Genomic DNA, 20,469 nt, shown 5'->3' with positions numbered 1-20,469 from the left:
CCCATAACACTCCCCCCTATCAGCCAATTGGTCCGCAAAAATATGACGTATGCTCCTCTCCCTCTTTGCAACAAAGCACAACAAGGCGCATGCGATTGAACGTACGAGCGCAAAAGTTTGAATTTCCTGATGGTTTGGTAGTAGTGGCTGTAATGGAGTTCCTTGTCGCTCACCACTCTGGAGCAGCACCGGCCTGGGGGGGTGTCTCCAGGTGCCCCTGACCATGCAGGGGGATTGTGGGCAGTGCAAGGGATCAGCGCTTGTAATCGCCGGGCGAATCCCCTCATGACCCTTGGGCTCATTCACTGCAGAGTTCAGCCCCAGACCGTTATGCGGCTCGGCGGCAGGAATGCTGCCCCTGAGGGAAGCAAACAGCCTCCCCCCACAGGTGGCCGCTCTTGACTCGGGCAGGGAATGCAGGCAAACAACCCCGTGTGCTGCTGTGTCAATCTGTGTTGAAGCGACCAGCACAGGCTTTGTGGTGTTCCCACTGATAAAAGAAACATGCAAACCACTTATATGCCTATAATTCCTGTATTTTTGTTTGTTTGTATTTGCGATATTTTGCAAAACCGATTGTATGCTTTTCTACCTTTACACATATTAACATTTCTGGAGATACACATGATTGCAATTCCACTTATTTCTCCAGAAGAGCAAGTAACGATGTGTCATGTCTAGGAAGGTAGACCACCAGTCTCTATGGTTGCAGGTGGCTGAGACGCTCTAGCAAACCATTTATATGCCAATAATTCCTGTGGGTTTTTTGCTTGTATTTGCGATTTTTCGCAAAAACGACTGTATGCCTTTCAGCTCAGCTGGGCTGCAGAGAACCTGCAGGCTGTGGTTGAAATTGACAAGACTCAAAGAGAGTAGCCTTGCAGGCAGTAAAGCAAAATTGACTAAGGGTGCGTGAGTGTCTGTAATCCAAGAGGAAAGCCTCTATTTCTCTTCTCCCCCCTCTCCCTCGACTCTGGATGACTGAAAGCAAAGACCAATACGTTCAAGAAGAGCATTTGATGCGGGGGTGAGGGGTGGGAGGTGGAGGTTAGGCAAAGATAAATATTTTCTCCCTTGAAAAAGTTTCCAAACAACCACAATTGCAGATCTCACCCTGAGTGGCTGCCCAGTTTGCAGGCTGGCTAAAAATTAACCGCTGTTGCTGCTTCTGCGCAAATGCGCTTTTTTGCATCTGCACAGTAGAAGTTGCAGGGGGCCCCCACAACACCACACTATTGCTCTGATAGGTTCCTTTTTCCCGGGCTTTCCCCGGACATTCGCGCACATGCGCAACAGTGGAAATACGTGATTGGCTGAGAATGAGGGAAGGGATATGGGGAACCACCCAAGAACCGCCCATCAAATGCCCACAGCTGTAAAGTCTGCGGTATTGCATCCGAGCGCCTGAAAGTACAGTGGATGATTCCCGGTTTAAAAAAGCAAATTGCATGATTTGCGGTATTGCAGGAGAGGATTTAACCACGCGAAAATGCACAAAAGCGCGCAGCGTCATATGGACGACCGAAAAATAATGAAAACACAAAGCGATCATGTCACACATTTTACAGTCGTCTGGATGAGCCCTATGTCACCTATCAGCCCTGGTGCTGATGGAAGCTGTAGTCCAAAACATCTGGAAGGGTAATGAAAGCTGCTTTAGAGACTTGATACTTTGTTCCCAAAGTGACAGTCCTTTTCTCCCCCTCCCCTGCACTCCAATTTTATATCTTGCAGAAGAGATTGGCTAATTGCCAGTCATCCAATAGCAAGTGCATGCATAAACAATACAAATGCTCTTACAGCAGAACAAGGGTATAGTTTGCCTACCTGTTGTGAGCTGAAAAGCATTATTTGTCATTCATTTCAGGGGATACACTTTTATTCTCCTTCAAAAATTAAATACTGCGTGGTTTTAAGACACGTATTTGTGAATTAACAACATAAAAAGAAGCTGTGATGAGATACAGAATAAGAATAGCCAGAAAGAAAGCAGCTTATTTGAAATTTTAGTGTTAAAAAAACCTTTCCTCTACTTCCTGCTTGTTTGAAGAGACACTCTCACCTATCAGAGCTGTGGATACATCTCATACTGGAGTCAGGACTTAACTTGGAGGGACGAGACCTTCTCTCTAACCCCTAGAGACCAACCTTAGCATAGATGCCTTCATTCAGTAGGGGATCTTCCCTGTCCTTGACTGAACCAGATGTACATGATTCCAAAAATTCCACCTCAGCAACTTCTCTGAAACTGTCATAACTCTCAAACAGTGCCAGACAGAGGTTGGGAATGGCAATGGATTTAGTCCATCTTTGGAGTTCAGTGTCTCATTTTCTGTTGACTGGTTCCTGACACTCTTTTCAAACTCATTAATTTTATGTGCTATGAATAGTGCAGTTCCTTTAGCCCATATGTGGGAAACCTATGACACTCCAGAAGTTGCTGAACTGTAACTCCCATCAGCCCCAGCTAGCATGACCAATGGCCAAGCAGGATGGGCGTTCAGCAACATCTGGAAGGCCAAAGGTGCCCCACACCTGCTTTCGTTTGTTATCACAATCTGGGCATCTGTCTACATTTTGCCAAGACTAATTGAGAAGACTAATTGAGCCAAAGTGTACCAACAGTTTATCATATAGCATTCTCAGTCTCAGCTGAGAGTTTCATGGATTCTGTTATATCCTCTTGGCTTCTGTGTGTGGATGCTGATGTCTCACTAAGCTAATTGATTTGTTTCATGAGGCTCGTCAACTGTGGGATAGGATAGAGATAGCTAACTTGTGGTTCTCCAGATGTTGTTGGACTTCAGCTCCCATGATCATAAGAACATAAGAAGAATATAATGGATCAGGCCAATGGGCCATCTAGTTAAACATCCTGTTCTCATAGTGGCCAGCCAGATGCCTATTGAAGCCCACAAAGAAGACCTGACTACAAGAGCACTCGTCCCTCCTGTGCTTTCCAGCAACTGGTATTCAGAAGCATACTGCCTCTGACCATGGAGGTTGCTCTTTTTTGAACCTTTTCCATCTCTACAATATCTGTTTTTGAAACAAGAAGTATAGACAGTATTCCAAATGTGATTGCACCATAGATTTATATGTCCTTGGAATGCAGGACACAACATTTTCAGTCCAAGAACAAAGAGTCAATGTAACACATGTTTGCACTGTCTGTGAAGATAAAGCTATAGAGCAGATAAATATCTAAGGAAAACTGAGTCAGCTGAAGTCAATGGGGGGCATTTCCTAATGTGAGTGAAGATACAGTATGTGAAGGGGAAGATAAAAATCTAACATAAACAAATGAAACATGTCCCAGGGAATTCTATTCCACTGGAAAATTATTATGCAAAGCTGGACTGTGTTTAAAATAAACAAACTGGAGAGCAGATGTTAAGCCCAGAATCATTTAATGCTTCTTTTCATAAACCATCCCAGACCACCTATTTATAAGTCTTTTAATGTCTTTTTATGTTGCCTAAAGGAACAATGCCTTCTTTTTAGTACTAGCAGACATGAGTATTGTCAGTCACATGTATATCCTGGAAACTGGAAAAGGACTATCAGGAGTGGGTTATTTTGGTTTATCTGCCAAAATAAGTGTGGGTTATTTTGGTATAGTTGCTTCTAGTCCTCATTATGATATCTAATATCAACCACTGCAGTAGATTTTCTGCCTCTTTTACAAATGGGGGTTCTTTGCTTTTAACAGTTACTTGGCATAAGAAATTCAAATAGTACAGGTTTTCCTATGTTTCATCTCCAAACAGCTCTGGTCACTCACAGTTCTAGATTCTTGAGACCAACTTTTTATTTTAAACAGATGGGGGTAGTGATGAACATTCATTGATTGATTATTAAATTTATTTCCCATCCTTTCTTGCAAAGGAAGCCCAGGGATATAGATACAGCTCATTCAGGATAAAACATGGACATTTTTTTAAACAAAATTTTAAAGCAAAACTTCTTTAAAACAATTTCAATACAGATGCGGACTGAGGCTGCTTTCATACTGCACTCTATTCTGTTATTCTGATGATTTCTTACCTGGTAATTTGCACATTATATTTGATCTTTCACACGATGTACAAACTAGTTCTAGAATTCTAGTGGAATACAGTGCAAGTTTAGCACTAATTGTCATGATAGATAATACCAGAAATAATCAATTTGCAAGCTCAGGAATCCGGAAAATCGCAGGAATGTTTTGCTAGCTGCAGCCACTCACATGACAGGCATCCCAGCATGCAGTACGTTCCCACCCTTTAGGCGCATGTTTTTTGTTTTAGTTTTTGCCTGACGAAAATTGTACCAGTATTCCAGTGTAGGAGTAGGTAGCAGCAACATTTCCCACCCACACCCCTGGGTCTATAACTAAAAAAAAAAAAAAGACAGATGCTAAAGGGAGAGGGGTTGCATGGTGATGGGATTATATCTTAGACCTCCTACACAATGGGGAAGTACAGTGTGCATTTGTATAGTGTGCATGTGCATAATGGGTCAGAGGGACAAAAACAAGTTCATTGCAGCTGTGTGAAAGACAGTTGTGTGAAATGCTAGTATATTGGCTGAAAAATCTACTTTTCCGTAATGCAACAGATACTGAAGTGTGAAAGGAATTTTAGCAAGTGGGACAGAAGTGCTACCATTTTAATCCTTTAAACTAAAGCAATAAGCCCCATGTCTGAAAGCAGCCAGAGATAAGGTCTCTACTTAAAAGGCTTCTTGAAAGAGAAAGGTTGCTTAACTCATCATCTTCTTTTAAGAATTCTTAATTCAGAGTGGTGGTGACCCAGGAGAGGGTATTCTCAGTGGCAGCCCCAAAGTTGTGGAATTCCGTCCTCACAGAGATGCATCTGGCAATGTCACTGTATATATATATATATATATATATATATATATATATATATATATATATATATACAAGGACCCTCTCTAGTTGTGAATGTAATTTGTTGAAACTTTTTAATAATGTATTCTAGATTGTTGTGACTCACCTAATGATGAAGGGCAGGTGGTGATAACAGCAATAACAACAACAAACAAACAACAACAATAATGGAACAAATATCTAGGACTAGTATTCTTCCTTAAATGGTCGACAGATGACAGTGGCTCTGAATCCATATGAATAAGTAAGGTTAGTGCTATGGTCAGTAATATAATAAACAGAAATTTTCATTTATATGGTGCTTCACATCTATCATCTTGCTAATATATACAATAAGCTTGTAAGGTAGGCCAGGATTTTTCTCCACCATATTGCAAATGGGGAGCCAACGTGAAGAGAATGTGGCTTGTCTAAGGCCATTCAATGTGTTCATGGCTGAGGTGAAATTTGAATCAGGAGTACTCAGCTCATATTTCTAGACTACTGTAGGAATATTATTGTGCACAGCCCTTCTTGATTTACCCTGTGGCCCTGAACCAGAAGTGGAGGGATCAGACCAACCTATCCTAAGTCAATCCGGGGACTACCTACCCCACCTTGGAGCCAGACATGAGTATGCTTGGGGGTAGCGCTAATGTTTAGTTAGGGTAAAAACCCCATAATGAAACATACAGCAGGGGGCAGGGGAAGGAGACATTGTGTCTCCTTCCTCCCCAACCAAGAGTAGGGGTCAAGTACGCTGCACCCTTCAGGATCAATGCCTTCACTGAGGCACTGATCCTGCATAGTGCTGCTTTAGAAACAGCTTTGTTGAAGGAAAACTGCTTGCAAAGCAGCACCCGCAACCTGCAGAATCAATGCCTCCACTCAACAGAGGCATTGATCGTGTGGGATGGGGCTCAGAGAGGAAGGAGTGCCACGACATTGGGCCTACCTTCTGGGAAGATGCAGCAGGTAGGTCTTGGCCTTTTTTGGTTTTCCTGCCTGGTGGCTGCCTCTCCTTCCTGCCTGATGCTCCCCCCAGCCCTGGATCACTCTGGGTCATCCAACTCAGTCTGTGGCTTTCTCAACCCCACTTGGCGGAGGCTCAAATCCCTCCAAATAGGCCTGATTTGACTCTGGTTTTGGCCAAATCTGGTGCACAGCTCCAAGGAATATATACTTACTTGGGAGCAAGCAGTATGGAGTTAACAGGTATTAGATTGGGCTATGCATTGCATCACTTTACACAGACTGTCTCTGATGTGGCTACAAACTCTCGATAGTCTCACCCGAAATCCCCTGTAGCCCAATTTCAGGAAGAATGGTCTGAATTATTTTGGAATCTTTGCTGGAACCAAAGCAACAAAAAAAAAACCTCATGCAATTTCTGTGCTATAGCATGTCTCACCAATTGAAGATAAAGATGTATTTTGAGTGTTTGCTCCAAATATTCTAGTTTGGCAGAGTTCTAAATAACTGAGCTGGGAAAAGCAATGTTTGCCGAGTTTGATTTCTGACATCAAGTGTCGGGTGATAACAGTAATTGAGTTAGCCCTCTTGATCTCCAGCATGAGATAAAATATAATTAAAGCCACATATATTCTTCCCCTATGTTTTTGGGAGGGAGGGAGCAGCAAAAGCATCACATCCTTTTTTGAACTGAATCCTGGAAAGGAAAATTATACACTGAATTTAAATATGAACATGACCTAATGAGGATATTTTCAGAAGAGTCTGTTTTGAAGTGTAAGCATTCTTTCTCTCTCTCTCTCTTTATTTTGAGAAAATAGGTATAAAAATAAGATGCACACATGTAAATAGTAGTCAAAAAAGTTTTAAAACAAACTGAATGGTGCTCAATTTGTAATATAGCCAAGCTTTACAAATTTTCTCCAATGGTGACTAACCCCCACCCCTAAGGCTCCTAGCTGTAATCAGGGCCAAACTCCATTCTGATCTTAGTACGAAAAAGGTTGGCCTCATCAGGCCTTAACAGTTAAAACAAGCTGACCAGGCCAGTTTGTGCAATGTCACTACACTACAACTTCCCTCAGTCAGCATGACCAAAGGTCAGGGATGATGGGACCTGTAGTCCAGCAACATCTGGAGAGCACCACATTGGTTACCCCTGGTGTAGGCAAAGAAGCCTCATCTCCCAAGGCTAGTCAGGGAACACTAACTGCAGAAAAATGCCCTCAGCAATAACTAAGCCCACACCATCTTAATGATGATGCTACTGTGGAGGCAGTATGCCTTGCTCCTGGCTGCTGAGTCATGCCTTGCTCCTGGCTGCTGAGTCATGGTGCACAAGATAGCCAGCTCACCCTCTGGCCCCAACAAGTCTGATACTTCCCCCCCCCATAATGAGACAGGAGAAGCTCCATCCAACCTGCAAACTTCAGCTGGTAGGAGCAACATTCTCTTAATTGATGGTTTCTTGCAAATATTTTATATGGTTGGTGTCCACTACTATCTAGATCTAAAATCCTCTCTTGTTTGTGGATGTTCTCTTTTGGGAGTGAAGAGTTGAATGTCCCTGCAACTCTCAGTCATGCTGGTACTATGGGGAGGAGATAGGGCAGGCAAAAACACCCTGCTATTTTGAAGGCCCAACATAATTATGCACATGTGCACAGCACCATCATCATGTATGAGCTAACATTACAAGCTGGGGAAGGACTCTCAGAAAACAAACAATATTTCTCCAAATAGTCCCTGTGCTAGCAAATACTGAGCCAGTTATGAATTGACCAAAAGGAGATTCACCCATCACTACAGTTAAATGTAAGAACTTCCCTTCAAACTATAAAATAAAAATGCTATAAATATTGTTGCACGCCACACCAATCTCTGAGTGGTGAGAGATCTCCAGGGGTCCATGCGTTTGACCAGGAATTGGTTTCCTTGGAAAGAAGGTCAGTGGAGACTGCAGTGTCTTTATGAAATATGGTTTGTTTATTTACACACATTCCAACCTGAGCTTAAGATGAAGGGGTTCAAAGCATCAGAAGTCCAACAGATCTTGCTTTTCCATCAGGCTTACAGGAGGCATCCTGAAGGCATGGTGTAGCAAGCCAGCCTCTTTGAGTGTCTCTAGCTCCCAGCCTTTCCCCCAAAGACTTCTGAGGAAGCTTAGCAGTCATGGAATAAGAGGAGAGGTCCTCTTGTGAATAAGGAATTGGTTAAGAAGCAGAAAGCAGAGACTAGGAATAAACAGACAGTTCTCCCAATGGAGGGCTGTAGAAAGTGGAGTCCCTCAAGGATCGGTATTGGGACCTGTACTTTTCAATTTGTTCATTAATGACCTAAAATTAGGAGTGAGCAGTGAAGTGGCCAAGTTTGCTGACGACACTAAATTGTTCAGGGTTGTTAAAACAAAAAGGGATTGTGAAGAGCTCCAAAAAGACCTCTCCAAACAGAATGAATGGGCGGAAAAATAGCAAATGCAATTCAATATAAACAAGTGTAAAATTATGCATATTGGAGCAAAAAATATGAATTTCACATATACTCTCATGGGGTCTGAACTGGCAGTGACCAACCAGGAGAGAGACCTCGGGGTTGTAGTGGACAGCACGATGAAAATGTTGACCCAGTGTGCGGCAGCTGTGAAAAAGGCAAATTCCATGCTAGGGATAATTAGGAAAGGTATTGAAAATAAAACAGCCGATATCATAATGCCATTGTATAAATCTATGGTGCGGCTGCATTTGGAATACTGTGTACAGTTCTGGTCGCCTCATCTCAAAAAGGATATTATAGAGTTGGAAAAGGTTCAAAAGAGGGCAACCAGAATGATCAAGGGGATGGAGCGACTCCCTTACGAGGAAAGGTTGCAGCATTTGGGGCTTTTTAGTTTAGAGAAAAGGTGGGTCAGAGGAGACATGACAGAAGTGTATAAAATTATGCATGGCATTGAGAAAGTGGATAGAGAAAAGTTCTTCTCCCTCTCTCATAATACTAGAACTCGTGGACATTCAAAGAAGCTGAATGTTGGAAGATTCAGGACAGACAAAAGGAAGTACTTCTTTACTCAGCGCATAGTTAAACTATGGAATTTGCTCCCACAAGATGCAGTAATGGCCACCAGCTTGGATGGCTTTAAAAGAAGATTAGACAAATTAATGGAGGACAGGGCTATCAATGGCTACTAGCCATGATGGCTGTGCTGTGCCACCCTAGTCAGAGGCAGCATGCTTCTGAAAACCAGTTGCCGGAAGCCTCAGGAGGGGAGAGTGTTCTTGCACTCGGGTCCTGCTTGTGGGCTTCCCCCAGGCACCTGGTTGGCCACTGTGAGAACAGGATGCTGGACTAGATGGGCCACTGGCCTGATCCAGCAGGCTCTTCTTATGTTCTTATGTTCTTATGACTCAACTAAAAACAGAAGCCTCTCTTTTGGCCCCAGGAAGAGGGGGGCTCTCCTGAAAGGTCAATAACAATAGGATCTCCCTGGTCCATTCACCAGTTAATGGGCACTTGGCAGACCCATTAGCCTACCTGGCCACTCTATTAGATTAATGAAAGAGACTCATCTGACCAGCGGAGCAGGTTTCTCTGTTGCAAAGCCCACCTCCAGATGCAGGGTTCCAAATCAGAGGCTGAAAGGGGACTCATAGAAATCATTTATCTCAGCTCCCAAACCAATAACAATATATTTAAGAACTGCCTTGCTGGAGCAGATGGAATTTCCATTCATGCATTGCTCTGGTTCTAGAAAGATAAGAGCTGTCCTATGTTGTTGATCCCATGTGGTATCCTGAATATGCAGGCTCCATGTTTAGCAAAGTATAATTAATAACCATTGATTAGGGGTTGAGGAGAAATTCAATTTAGTTCACATTTAAAGGAAAACCTGATTAATTCAAACTTTCCAAAACAATATGCAAACCAAAGTATAACCATCTTTTAAAATTCACACTTCTCCAAATTTTGCAATGCACTTCTCCAATCAAGTAATATGTACAGAAAATGCATATACCAAAGTAAACTATGCATGTATTAGTGAAAACAACATACAAAAATGCATTATATTAGGGGAAATTGCACTGCTTTGCGTAAATGAATATATTAGGAGAAAATCACACTAAAATGCTGGTGAATTTTCACAAGTACTTTTTTTTTAATTCACATGTTGATGTTGAAATATGGAGAACAGGCTGGAAAAAGAAACTGAAATGGACAGATTTCTACCATGGATACAGCCATCCTCCATGAATTTGGTTGATTCTTTTTCTTTCTTTTTTAAAGCCATCTAAGCTTGTATTGAGCCAGCTGTTTCTGCGTCTCAGAATGTACAATTGCTGTCTTTTTTGTTTGAGGGCTCAGTCTGTATTGGTTAATTGCAGATGCTGCATTCATCTTAATGACTTAAGCTTCCGCTCTAAATTACCTGCACTAATAATCTCAAATCCAGAGGAGGTAGGTGTTGGAGGGGAGGGTGTGCAGACATCCAGGGGAGGTTGTTTAGTGCATTCTGCTTGATGGGCAAGGCAAGGCAAGGCTGTCTTGCTCCAGTGCTCTTGTTATCTATTGCATTTTCTGTTTGCCACTCACACAGACAGGGAAGTTTACAGCCAGTGCTAATTTATGTACCATCTGAAGCCTTCCCTGACAAGGTAAGTTCAAATGATGTAGTGATCCTTTCTCATACATAGACCTTGTTAGGTAGATTAGTGGTAGAAGGGCTCCATATGACAGCTTGTTTGCTAAAGGTGAGTCAGGTCCATTTCCAGTGCAGGCAGATTATGTCATCATTTAAAGAAAACAGTATGTATATAATGATGTTTCTTTAAAAGAAATTGTCACAAAGTTCATGCAATATTCCTTCCATGGTTCTCTTTGCTCTTGACTTCTGAAGGAAAACAGCAGCAAGCATGTACCTTGGAGGGAGACAGCTAATTTTGTTATGGATGAACACAGTGTTGTGACAAAACAGTGGCACAGCTGTCATAACAGCTGTCACACATTAATCACGACACTGACAAATAGCATAATTACTTTATCTGGTATTCCTAGCATGCATTCTCAGTATGTGCTGCTTCAGTGTAGGCGTATCAACTATGCTTTAATTAAAAAGACATCAATATAGGTTAGATAGACAAGGGCTAGGAGACATGTATATGAAATGGAAATGATGTTATTTATAGGATTTTTTTATTTTTTAAAAAAGGATATCCAAACAACAGTTGTTTATCAGAGGATATAATACGTATTGGTTGCTCCTTATTGAGCCCCCCTTTTTGATCTGTAAGTTGTTTGTGTGCTGAGCTACTTTCACAAGTGTGTTTCTGACTCAGATGTGCATTACTAAGGAGGTGGTTCCATGTGCCTGAAATTATCACACCATTCCTGCAATATTTTACAGATCTTCTGCAGGTGTGACTGAGAATTTAAACTGACACCTGTGTATATGGGAATCGTTTGAAATTATACATTTCCAATTTTTTGTGTGGCTTTAATTTGGAAGAAAGGACAGAGAGGTAGGGTAGCACATCATAAAGTCTTATACAGTAGGGCCCCACTCATATGGCAGGTTATGTTCTGGACCCCCGCTGTAAAGCCAAAACCGCTGTAAAGCGGAACCCATTGAATAGAATGGCGTGCGATGCCCGAAAACTGCTGTAAAAGCGGAACAAGCGCCGTATGAGTGGGGCTTTAGTCTAATTGCGTCTAATTGAAACCGCTGTATTAGCGAAGCGCTGTAAAGCGGGGACCTACTGTACTATGAATGGCATGGGAAAAGTGGAGAGAGATGTATTCCTCCCCTCTCTTAGAACTTGGATCACCCAAGGCAATTCATTGGTAGAGGATTCAGTATTACAAAAGAACATGCCACTCCTCAGTCTACGCCAGCCTTTCCCAACCAGTGTGCCTCCAGAGGTTGTTGGACCACAACTCCCATCTTTCCTGACCATTGGCAATGCTGGCTGAGGCTGATGGGAGTTGTGGTCCAACAACATCTGGAGGCACACTGGTTGGGAAAGGCTGGTCTACGCTATCAACTTATGGATGTGGCACAAAATGTGATAGTGGTAATTGTCTTGGAGATGGCTTTAAAACGGGACTAGACAAAATCATGGATCAAAGATATATCAATAGCTATTGGCCACAGTGGTTAAATGGAATGATGTCACTAAAATCAGTTGCTGGAGGCAAACAACAAGAGAGGGTTATTGTCTTTATGACACGCTTATGGGCTTTCAGGAGGCATCTGACTAGCCACTGTATGAAGACCTTGGACTCAATGGATTCTACATTTGATGCAGTAGAGATTTTCTTATGTTCTTATAAACATTTGAGCATCTGGGCCATTTGTGCTTGGTGACCCTCAGGTTCATCATGTGCACTCATAAGAAGTGGCCTACAGAACACATGGTGTTGCTTGTGTGCTGAAAGCTGGATCTTGCATGTGGCCTCAGGTACACATGATCAATTCACTACAGGCTGGAGGTCACTATGCACTAATCATCATCATCATCATCATCATCATCATTATCATCATCATCAAGTTTATCCCGCCTTTCCTCCAAGGAACACAAGGCAGCCATGCAACAGCTTATATATTAAAAACACAATTAAAAAATTAGAAACATTTAAAACCATTAAAAACATTTTCAGTACAAGGCAGGTGTGGGCAACTGAATCTGCTTGACAGGCCAGATCCTGAACTCCCCCACCCCCCACCAGCCACTTTGACTGGTGGCAGAACCACCCGCCTGTTAATTACCTAGGGTTGCCAGGTCAGAAGCATCCCAAACCCTGAGATTTCGGGAGTAGCTCCTAGTGATATCATGGGGTGGGTCTGAGTGATGTCATAGGGGCAGGCCCGAGTGATGTCACAGGGCAAGTCTGAGTGATGTCACAGGGGTGGGCCTTGGTGTTGTCATTAAGCATGATACATTAAGCATCAACCACAGTTGGATGGCACATACAAATCAAACAAAAAAATCTCTGATTGGAAATTAAGATAGAAATCTTAGCTAAAAGATGGAGCCTAGGTAGGGAACATTTAATCTAGTTTACTTGCTTCTGGAAAGAAGGGTTTAAGTGTCCTCAGGCCAGGCCAGTCACCAAAAGGCCATTGTAGGAAGAAAGGAGCCTATTGTTGTGGAGATGTTAGATGGCGGCACTCAGGAGTAAAGATGGATGCTCCTGAAGGCTGCAATTCTAAACAGATTTACTTACTAAGCCCCATAGAACTCAATAGGACTTACTTCGGAGCAGATATGGTTTGGATTGTGCTGTTGGTAAAGCTTGACTAGGGATCCTCTAAGATATCCAAATCCAAGCAGGGTTGGCAACACCCTGCCTGGAATGCCCTGCCCATACCTTTCAACATGGCTGCTCCAAACGTCTTTACAAATTTGACCCTTCACTTCAGAAAGAGGTTTGAGAAATTAGTAAGAGTAAGAAGATTCTCTACCCTTTTCTGTCTACACAGTGGGCTGCTATAATCTCACTTTGACAGACAACAGAATTCCAGTAAGTTATAACACACATGGTTTGGTCTACCTTCACAGACAGCAGCTTGGTAACAGCAGCAGTTGAAGCCACACTTCCCAGTATGTGAATTTGTTTTTACCACTATTGTGCAAGAAACAAACCATCATGCAATAAAAAAGGTGCATCATCAGTAGGTTTAAGGGAGTTGAGCTGAGTGCATGGAACCACTGTTGTTGCTTCTATGGATGTAAGGGAGTGAGGTTAAAGGTAAATGAAATGCCAACTTCCTAATTAGGTTCATGAGTCAGATGTACACACACACACACACACACATACACACACATACAGACAGACACTGATATAGGGTGTGGCAGCATATTGACAGCATATAAATATGCACCTCTTTACCCTGGCCTTTGACACTTGAGACCTACCCTATTTCACACTGATCTATTTACTTTTATTTTTGGCTTTTTAAATGGATATGTTTTAAATGGTTTTAATTCTATAGACAGTTTAATTACATTTTAACTTTCTTGTATGTTTTTTCTATGCTTTTATCTGTATTTGTTTTAATTTTTGTAAGCCACATTGAGTTCCAGCTTTTGGGGAAAAGTGGTATATAAATGAATAAAATAATAATAATAATAATAATAATGATTAAAAAGTGATCCAGGGGGGATCCTGAAAAGTAGCCGATTAGCTTAACGTCTGTACTGGGAAAACTGGTAGAAAGTATTATTAAAGATAAAATAGCCAAACATATAGAAAAGTGAGGCTTGCTGAAGCAGAACCAGCATGGCTTCTGTAAAGGTACGTCCTGTCTCACTGACCCATGAGAGTTCTTTGAGGGTGTCAACAAGTATACAGATAGAGGTGATCCAGTAGATATAGTGTACTTGAACTTTTAAAAAGCTTTTGACAAGGTACCTCACCAAAGACTCCTGAGCAAGCTTAGCAGTCATGGAATAAGAGGAGAGGTCCTTTTGTGGCCCAGGAACTGGCTAGGGAACAAAAAACAGAGATTAGGAATAATTCTCCCAATAGAGGGATGTAGAAAGTGGAGTGCCCCCAAGGATTGGTATTGGTATCTGTGCTTTTTAACTTGTTCATAAATTATCTGGAGTTTGGGGTAAGTAGTGAGGAGGCCAGGTTTAATGATGATATTAAATTGTTCAGGGTTGTTAAAACAAAAAGGGATTGTGAAGAGCTCCAAAAGGACCTCTCCAACCTGAGTGAATGAGTGGTAAAATGGCAAATGCAATTCAGTGTAAACAAATGTAAAGTTATGCATATTGGAGCAACAAAAACTTAATTTGATATATACACTCATGGGATCTGAACTGGCGGTGACTGACCAGGAAGGAGATCTTCGGGTCATAATGGATAGCTCAATGAAGACATCAACCCAGTCTGTGGAAGCTGTGAGAAAGGAAAATTCCATGCTAGGGATCATTAGGAAAGGTATTGTAAATAAAACTGCCAATAACATACTATTGTTAGATAAATCTGTGGTGTGGCTGAATTTGAAGTACTGTGTACAGTTCTCATTATCTCCCCTGAAAAAGGATATCACAGAGTTGGAAAAGGTTCAGAAAAGGACAACCAGAAAGATCAAGGGGATGGAGCAGCTCTCCTATGAGGAAAGGTTGCAGCATCTGCAGCTTTTTTAGTTTAAGGAAAAGGCTAGTAAGAGGTGACATGATAGAAGTGTATAAAATTATGCACAGCATAGAGAAAGTGGAGAAAAAAGATTTTTCTCCCTCTTTCACACACAAACTTATGGACATCCAATGAAGATGAATGTTGGAAGATTCAGGACAGATAAAAGAAAGTACTTCGTCAGACAGTGTCTACGGAATTCCTCACTGCAGAAGGCAGTGATGGCCACCAACTTGGATGGCTTTAAAACAGCATTAGACAAATCATGGAGGATAAGGTTATCAGTGGCTACTAGCCTTGATGGCTATGCTCTGCCTCCATAGTTGGAGGCAGTATGCTTCTGAATACCACTTGCTGGAGAACTCAGGAGGGGAAAGTGCTCTCACACTCAGGTCATGCTTGCAGACTTCCCATTGGCATCCGGTTGGCCACTGAGTGAACAAAATGCTGGACTATATCAGCCACTAGCCTGATCCATCAGGCTCTTCTTATGTTCTTATTTTAGGTTGTTTTGTTAAAAAAAATCAATTGCTATATTTTACAATTGTTGTAACCTGCCCTGGGACCTGACTCTGAGATCCTAGGGATGATGAGAATGAATGCTTCTGACAGGATTTGCAGGCCTTCGATCATATGGGAATCAACGAGTTAGGCCTCTGAGTTCTAGAGTGTATGGAAGAACTGATACTAGAATTAGGCTTAGAGAATGGCATCCAAAGGACATTTTGTCAGTGCACTCATGTATAATTAATATACATGCATGCCATACTGCCATGTCTGGCTATAGATACAATTCAGGCAGCCAAGAAACTTAAACAAGGGGAACTAAAAGAAGCTAAACAACACCAATCAATCCTCCAATTAAAAGAAAAAAAGACGAGACATTGGTGGAGTCTGGCTCAGACAATGCACTATTTGGAGAACTAGATAGACAGAAATGGAAATCTGTGAAGTAATGTAGTCTATGTCATCCCAAAAATAATATAGAAATATATCTTTGTTGCTTGTATTTTAGTATTGTTTTGTTATTTATTGTATTTTTATGCTGTTTTATGTTCACCGCCCAGAGAGCTATTGCTAGTCGGGCGGTATATAAATTTAATAAATAAAATAAATAAAATAAAAAATCTTTCATGAAGCTTGGTCACTGCTAGTTGGTAGTGTGAAACAGCACTGCTTTAGGTAAAAAAACCATTCTAAGTTAGATAGTATATTAACGTCAGGCAGGGCAAACACATATTTGAGGCTTGCACATTAAATGTGATTCTCACCTCCAGATCCCTTTGATTTAGTTCAGTATACATATCCTGGTAAGCATAAAACTACATATTTAATTGTTAGTTGTTTTATTTGAAGTCACCACAAAAAATAATGTACAGCAGTGGGATAGAAATCTATTAAATAAATAATTTGCAGCATATATTGTTGAGCATTTGTTTGCTTTTTAATTTGAGAGAGAGAGAAACATGCAGTTTGTCCTTAACATGTAATTACTTCACACAGGCAATCCTATCTGTATGCTTTAACTTCAGAAATTTTTACTTTCTACATCAAAATTGGTTAAGCTCCGTAATGCACCAAATTACTTATTGAATTTCCAGGGGTATTTCCTGAGTTGCATGGAAGCTGACTCAATGAAATATTAATGAACCAATTTCCATAGACAGGGTCTCATTATCGCACTGGTTACCATTGCAAAACAGTCTTGCAGACAGTGTCCTTCCACCTACTAGCAAGGGGATTTGATCTGCCTTTGTATTCTTATATTATTAATTTTAAAATATGTAGAACCATGGAGGGGGGAGAATGCCAAGTTCTGTATTTTGCATTTTGTTTTTATCGTTGTCACATGCCAAGAAGAAAAGGAGCAGAAGAAAGGGAAGGAAATTGTTCCTCTCTTTTCCCTTCCTATTCCTCCCCGCCTCCCACCTCTTGTTCCTATACCTGATCCATCTAAGTAGATCCACCAGCCAAATCACTTGTTCTTAGGGTGGCCACAGGCACATCGACAAAAAAGAGGAAATGAATCACCAAAAAGGGGACAACAGGGGACACAACTTTGAAAAAAACCTTGTATATGCTAACTTGTATGTGTGTGCATGTGTGAATGATACATCAATAGATAGTATGATTTACAAATATATAGATAGACCAACAGATAGTATTATTTAGAAACAATTACTGTAATAAATAGAAACACAATACATCTAACCATAGTGAAGAGACTGTGACTAGGTGAGCTGTATGCCTGCTCATCCCGTCAGATATAAATAAGTGCTTGGAACGAACTAATTCAGTTTAACAAAATTAACTGAATTAGTTCAAAAATCTCTGAACTATGCCTAACAGTAGTTGAAAGCAGTTCCCATAATTGTTGGATGACCTGAACGTTGGGATAGAACTTTGAATGATTGCTAGTTCATCTTCAGTTTATGGAAAATAAGTCAAACAATTCACATTCCACTGTGTGTGTGTTTTGATGCTTTCTTAGCCTTCTTGTATATTTTATACAGCAGCTTGTAATATTCTGAATGCTGGAATTTTATTTTTATTTTTTATTTTTGCCAAAGATCATTTGGTTAAATTTGAATTGAACTATGAACTAAATGTGAACCAAACTAGTTCATCTTGTAAACGGAAAAATGTGAACTGGAATTAGTTCCTTTTAGGACCTGTTGAACATGAACTAGAACTAGTTGTTCTTAAATATGAACTTTCTAACTTTCTATTATTGTCATTGTCTTGGGTGGGAGCTGAAACTCAAGCCCCATTTTCTCTATTATCTGGCCTGTGAACACAGGAGACAATAGTTTACTTGCCCAGCCGGTGATTTACATACAACTAGGGCTTTGTATTTTGCTATAGTCTCCAGGATTCAAATCAAGACCTACCAGAGACTGTTCCCAAAAAGCTTGAGAGAAAGTTAGATTCATCCCAGTGGAATAGACTTGGCTCTTGCATTGAGATATTTCTTGGATTCCTCCAGATGTTGTTTCTTCATCATTAGTCATTTTATAAGAGCCTCCACCCATAGATGAACAGGCCCCAAGGATCCTAATTATACCAGCCCTTTCTGTGGGTCTTCCCTAGTGTGCCTTTGGCCAGCCCTCTTCACATAGGCAGCAAACCACCAACTCTTTTCTAGGTACCAACCCTACTTGTCTTCCCCCAAGATGTCATCCTGTAGTCCTGGGACTGACTCTCCTGCTCCTCTCTATGTGTGGGCTCTACCTCCAGACTTTTCCCTCATTTTCTTCCACTTTGTCCACTGGGGTCCTACACAACTTATTTTTTCACCTCCCTCTTCAATCTTTCTCCTTCCTCTCTTTCTTACTCCAGCTCCTTCCTCTGCCCTCTTCCACTCTCTGTCTGTCTGTCTTCCCCACTGACCACTTTCCCTTTCTCTCTCCTCCTCCCTCCTCCTCCTCTCTCCTTTCCTTTCACTGCTCCTGTCTCTATTCTCCTTTCTTGGCTGTTCACTCACAGTCAGCCAGTCTCAGTGCCCTTGTGTGATATCATCAGAAGGCCTGTGGGCAGGCTTTGCTGTATTTATTATTATTGTTGTTGTTGTTGTTGTTGTTACTGTTGTTATTGTTGTTGTTATTAGTGTAAGGGTAAATTTATAAATAATTACTATAATGTATAATGTGAATACCTCTCACCACAATGGGGAAGACTGGACAGTTCAGTCTGCTGTCCAGGTGCTAACTGTTGATGGGGAACTTCAAAGACCCTGCTCGCTATTCTCAATAGTTCTTAATCTTTAAGCTGGACTCGGACTGGACAGCTCTTTTTAAAGTAGGACACATCATCACCTTATGTAAAACTGAAAAGAAATGGCACCATCCTTGACCCACATAACTGGAGAAGTGATAAACTTTTAAATTACTCCAACTATCACTCCATCTGGGATTTGCTATGTATCCTGACAGCATACTAAAGCATCTTACCAAGATGGTCTCCTTGGATCTGCTTGTGCTATAGTTACAGGAATTTCTCTCTCTCACATGTACACACACATACGCTCACACATAGACTCACAGAGACACATGTACATTTTGCAACAGAGTGCAGAAATACTTGTCTGGTAAGACTGGTGATTGAAAGAATAAAGAAACTTAAGGTTTATTACTATTGGGAAATAAAGTCTGCTCTCCATTTGTGGTTTATCATTGACATTTATAATATTTTTTAAAGCTGTCAGGAGTCTTGGACAAGGACAATTGAAATAAGTAAAATAATTAAATAATAGTGTTAGCTTTTCAGTATGTACTCTAGTTTCTTATATTTAGGATGCTTGAGGAATTTGGTCTTTATGGATTCTGAGATGAGCTGACCTGATGTGCACTTCCCAGTTATGAATTAGAAGGTAACTGCCTATCAGATTTGGCAGTTCTCTGAATGCTGCAGTATGGTCTCAAGCTCAAAAACACACATTCTGAGAAAAAAAGATTAACATGTTCAAAAATACATGTTTAATTGGGAATTTTCATGTGGATTTGCAAAAAATAATGCAAATGAATGCAGAAATGGAATGGAATGAACACATCAGAACGTGACATGGACCGCAGGTGGTCTGATTTGTCCATGTCTACTTACATTCCATTTTAAAACCTTATAGCCCTAACCATGAAACATTAAGGAAATCTTTTGTTCTTTCCTATGCTCGTCACACATCCTGAGCAGCACTTGACTCTCCCTAACAATGAGAATTAGCAGGCATTTGGTGTAAAAAAACACCAGCCATTGCCAATTGTAGCTATCTCCTTGAGTAAGAGGTTTATTATTTATCTTCCCTGATGCAGTGCCCATGTGGCAGAATTGATATTGAGCAGCTGGACAGATTGCACCCTGGAGCCACATCTGCAGCTATATAGATCAATGCTACTTTCATTGCCTTAGCACCAGGGAAGTTTATCTTCCGTCAGTGAGATTTACTACTACTTACTTCATGAATTGTTAAGGATTCCTCCCCTTTATTTGGTTTTGAGACTGTATTGATGCAATCTAGTACTGATTGTTAACGCTTTATTAGTGAAGCATTGGAATGCTTCCCCATGTCTATTTTACAGTGAGTTCCAATTCGGTTTTGCAAGATGCATAGTGAGGTGAACAAACAAATAGAAGTCAGAAAGGACAAGGACAAGGAGGGATGTTTCAAATACAAGACAGACCAGCAAGAAATATCTCATTATTAGCTCATGTAGCATATGCATTTCTCATGGATCACTGAATTTGGACAGCTAAGGGGTTGTGCATCTATTACATTTTGCACAGTGGTTTTGCGTTAGAGTGTGCTAATATGTGGAATTGTAGTTTTAATTAAGCAAGCTGTCCAGAGAGAATATCATCCTATAGGGCAGACTAAATATATTGCAAATAAAAAGAACTTTGATAATTGTATTTATCTTTAAAGTTCCTAAAAATCTGTCTCTAAGCCAAAATTGGTGGTCTGTGAAGATACAATTAAAAGTCATACAACATCTAGCACA

Source organism: Rhineura floridana, chromosome 1, assembly GCF_030035675.1.
Source record: "Rhineura floridana isolate rRhiFlo1 chromosome 1, rRhiFlo1.hap2, whole genome shotgun sequence".
NCBI lineage: Eukaryota > Metazoa > Chordata > Lepidosauria > Squamata > Rhineuridae > Rhineura > Rhineura floridana.
The sequence above is the reverse complement of the archived record's forward strand: the minus strand, read 5'-3'. Positions refer to the sequence as shown.